This window comes from Alligator sinensis, unplaced genomic scaffold (assembly GCF_000455745.1).
Source record: "Alligator sinensis unplaced genomic scaffold, ASM45574v1 scaffold1645_1, whole genome shotgun sequence".
Lineage (NCBI taxonomy): Eukaryota > Metazoa > Chordata > Crocodylia > Alligatoridae > Alligator > Alligator sinensis.
The window spans coordinates 60735-65774 of NW_005843496.1; positions in this window are offsets into that span (position 1 = coordinate 60735).

Consider the following 5040-nt stretch of genomic DNA (forward strand, 5'->3'; position numbering starts at 1 on the left):
CTTCCTATACTAGTATCCTGTTTTTACTAAACTAGAATAAGATTGTTCCAGTTTGTGCTTAGCCTAGAAGTTTGGGGTCATGCCCTTTGACTTCCTCATAGCTTAAGCTGGGTATGTGATCTGCTCGCTGACACATAATGGCGATTGACTCCGTTCTGTTCCCCTTCACCAGAACATAGGGAAACCGAGCTTGTGGCTTTGCTAACTCAGGAGTACTCTGATCCTGACACTTCCTATTTGCAAGAGGAACTGTTGGCACGAGTACCTCCACAGCTGTGGTCCACCCATGCGAATGAAGTGGGACACATGTTGAGTGCTGATCCAGTGCGCATCACCTTGAACCCTGCCAAGCCACTTCCTTGTGTCCCGCAGTACCCCATTTCAAAAGAGGCTGAGGAAGGGATCAAGTCTGTCATTTCCTCACTCCTTGAGCAAGGGATCATTGTCCCAGCACGCTCCCCTTGCAACACACCTATCCTGCCCGTTAAGAAACCTGGTAAAGACACTCGTTTTGTGCAAGACCTTCGAGCTGTAAATGCTGCTGTTCTTCCTACTTTTCCCGTGGTCCCTAACCCCGCCACTATTCTTTCCTGTATCCCTCCAGATGCCACCTGTTTTACAGTGGTGGACCTGTGCTCTGCTTTCTTCTCCATCCCCATTCATAAGGATAGTCAGTACCTGTTTGCATTCACCTATCAGGGACTCCAATATACCTGGACAAGACTCCCTCAGGGATATACGGAGTCCCCCACCTTCCCAGATTCTGAAAAAGGATTTGGACCCCATCACGTTCAAAGGGGGATCCACCCTTATTCAGTAAGTTGATGATTTATTATTAGCCGTACCTACTTTGAAGGCCTGCAAACGGGATACTTTGACACTCCTCACAGCTTTAGCTCAGAAAGGCCACAAGGCCTCAAAATCCAAACTGCAACTCTGTAAGTCAAAGGTACATTATTTAGGACATGATATCTCAGCAGGAGAACGACACCTTTCCCTCAGTAGAGTTGAAGCTATCCTCAACATTCCCAAACCCATGACTAGGACGCAGATGAGGGGATTCCTGGGTGCAACGGGTTATTGTAGACAGTGGATCCTGGGTTACGCCGCTTTTGCAAAGCATTTACTCATGATTCCACCCCAGAACCGCTCCTTTGGACCCTTGAGGCCGAACAAGCATTTGTGGCCCTCAAGCAAGCCCTCACTGTTGCTCCTGCTCTTGGACTCCCCAATTATAAGAAACCCTTTACCTTGTTTTGTCATGAACGGGAAGGAATCGCTTTAGGGGTACTCACTCAGCTGCATGGTGAAAAGCATCGCCCAATCACATACTACAGCTCTGCCCTTGATCCCGTGGCTGCTGGGCTTCCTCCTTGTCTCTGTTCAGTTGCAGTCGCTGCCTTATTAGTTGAAAAGGCAGATACTCTAGTTTTGGGACACGCTTTGACCGTTGCAGTTCCACATGCTGTGATGGCCCTTCTCCTCAAGGGCAAAACTCAGCACATTTCCAATTCCCGCCTTACCAAATATGAGAAACTTTTATTGTCGTCTGCAAATGTGACCTTAAGCTGCTGTTCAATTCTGAATCCTGCTTCACTTCTGCCAATCGCCTCTAATGGTGAGCCTCATGATTGCCTGTCTGTCACAACTCAGTTGTTAACCCCTCGAACTGACCTCAAGGACATTCCTATCCCAAACTCTGACCTTGTTTTGTTTGTTGATGGTTCCTGGCTTAGAAACGATGCAGGTCAATTAGTTGCGGGATATGCAGTATGCACTCAGTAGACTGCTTTGGAAGCCTATTCTTTACCCCAAGCTCGTTCTGCTCCAGTTGCTGAACTCATTGCTTTAACATGTGCTTGTATCCTTGCAAAGAATCAAACTGCGACCATTTACACTGACTCTAAGTATGCTTTTGGTGTTGTTCATGATTTTGGACAGATCTGGAAACAAAGAGGGTTCCTCACTTCGTTGGGGACCCAAATCAGTCATGGTTGTTATGTTAATACGCTTTTAGAAGCTGTTCAACCGCCTTCTGCCATTGCTATTGTTAAACGTAAAGCTCATGAGAAACCTTTTGATGATGTCACACGAGGAAATGATCTGGCAGACCGTTCTGTCAGAAACACAGCCCTTTCTGGCCCCCAGGCTCCTAACTGTGTTCTTGTTTGTTTTTCAGCAGACCAGTCTCCCTTGGCTAGCCTTTCAAATCTAGCCTTTCTCCAGAATCAGGCTCCAAAAGAGGAGAAGGATGCCTGGCTGCGTGCCGGGTGTTCGCTGCACCCCGACTCTCTGGCGCTCCCCGGACGGCCGCCTGGTGGCTCCTAGAGAACTCCTCCCACATCTTGCTCCTTTAACCCACTCTGTGGCCCATACGAGCAAAGGGGGGACGATTGCTACAGTCCAAAGAGATTGGTTTGCCCCAAATTTTCCTGCCAGACACAACAGCACTGTAGCTCCTGTCCCATCTGTTTAGCTCACAACATTGGGCAACAGGTAAAGACAACACCCGCAGTCCATCCCCCACCATGGGGACCATTTGTGAATTTGCAGATTGATTTTGTACAGCTACCCAAATGTTGTTCGTATGAGTATATTCTTGTTATTATTGATGTGTTCTCTGGATGGGTGGAAGCCTACCCATGCATACATGCCGATTCCATCACAGTAGCTAAGAAACTGCTTAAAGAATTCATTCCTAAATTTGGATTGCCCCTCACAATAGATAGTGAGACGCACCCATTTCACAGGACAAATAGTAAAAAACATCTGCCAAGCACTCAACATACAGCAACACCTGCACTGTAGTTATCATCCACAATCGAGTGGTGCTGTAGAACGTAAAAACTCTGATTTAAAGACACAGATTTGTGCTGAAACAGGCCTCAAATGGCCTGATGCGCTGCCCATTGCTCTTATGCACATTAGGAACACTGTTAACAGAAAACATGGCCTAACCCCTTATGAAATACTCATGGCACGACCCATGAGGATGCCAGCTACACCACCTGTTGCCCCACACCAAACAGACCTACAATTAACTGATGAAACTGTACTAAATTATTGCAAGGCATTAATGAAGTATGCCAGGTCTGTTCATTCACAGGTCCAAGAAGCCTTATCTCAACCACCGGATGTTCCCTGTCACAACCTCAAACCAGGAGATTGGGTCTACGTAAAGGTCCGTCAGCGGAAAAACACCCTTCAACCCAGATGGAAAGGACCATTCCAGGTGCTTCTGACCACTAACACTGCTGTTCGTTGCCAAGGTCACCAGACGTGGACTCACGCCTCGCACTGTAAAAAAGTATCACCTCCATTGGACCCCGAAGCGACTGAATTCCAACCAAGGTTGGGATCTTTCCCTGAGGCCAAGGACAAAGACCCTCAGGACCTCACTCAGGCAAGTGAGGAGCATCAGGGTGCAAGTGCTAGTAACCTCTCCCCTAAACCCAACACCTCAGCCCGGCCAGATTCACCAATTGTGGAACGAAGATATCATCTCCCCGTTAAATAATGTTCGAACATGAAGCTTTTTCGTATCTTGATTGTTAATGCTAAACTTTTGAGCTTAACCTGTGGAAATGTATTTTCGTCTTTAGTTAATCAAATTAAAATGAATTTAAATGTCTCCAGTTGTTGGATATGTAGTGTGGAAATAATTTTAACCAGGCCTCTTACTAGACTAAGAGGAGAGACAAAGAGAGAGAAAGAGAAGAGAAAAAGACACTGATGCCGAGGCTATGTGTTTTAAAATGTTCTAAGATAAGAAAAAACCTTCATGCCTTGTTTTGTCTTGATATATTAAGCTCTGTGTGCAGATTTTAACCTCCTCCTCTCCTTCGAACCAGAAGCTGATAACTGTTCCCAAAACATAGTGTTTTCTTCTATATAAGTAAACGGCTTACATGTGACAAACGAATGATCAACATCTTTCTGTTTCTCTCAAGGTTGCTTTGTCTGAACCCTGCATCTTTTCCTGGTGTCTAAAGTATAAATACGCTTGTAAACTTGTAGAGGTCGAGTTCCTTTGAGAACCCTCCTTGTGATCACTTGGATAGCTTTAAATAAACCTAGATGGCTCTGCCAATTCTGATACAACCACAACGCGAAGTTTGATTTCTTCCACAATTTGGTGCCGTGACTCGGATAGAGACGCCCGGAGTGATTGGTTGAGATACAGACCGTCTCCTCACTAACGTCCCGGCACCAAACTAAGGTAAGAGACCTTTTGAAATCTCTATTGGGGCTTTTCGGTGAGAGACTGCCTGTGTGTCTTCCTGTTCGCTGCTTGAGGCTTACCCTATCCGACCCTTTTGCTGCCAGAATTGTCAGATCCACTACGTAAGTAGGAACTGTGAGTAGAAAAGAGTAAAGAAACTGTGTTGCTGTTGTCAGTGAATGTGTTTCCCTGTGTGAATTGAATTAAGTTCTGCAAAGAACTATGAGGTCTTTCTGAAGCTAGGAGTGGAAACCTTGTGCAGCCGCCCCGAGGATACCAGACTTGTTCTGTGTGCTCTTCGAAAGCAAGGGTGCAAGGTGGAAACTCTTAGAGTGAAGGAGATCAGGGTTGTGTGAGGAATTTTCCCTACCCCCACTCTCATGAATGAGCCGTGTCTAACAGTGAGCAACTGCATTGTGTGCCAGTGCTATGGACATTCCTGTTCCGCTAGCAAATCTCACGACCTTACTGGACACCCTCAATAAGCCTCTCCTGTGTGAAAGACCCGTGTGAACTGAGGTTAAAGACATGAGGAGCGGAGGGTCTGAAGACGTACCGGCTCTGCCAGAAGGGACTCCAGCATTGTACATGTACACACACCATGGCCATAAGAGTTGTAAGTTTCTAGACAAATGGAATTGGTATACCGGAGATGATGCTAGCTTGCAGTGTCCCCTGGAGGGAATATTTGATTTAAGTAAAATCCTTCATCTCCGCGGAGCCCTTGAGTCAAGAGGCACTAAAACACCACAGACTCAGTGGGACACATTTTTGATTAGTATGCAGAAGCTTCCAAAAGACGTCAAGAATCTCAAGTT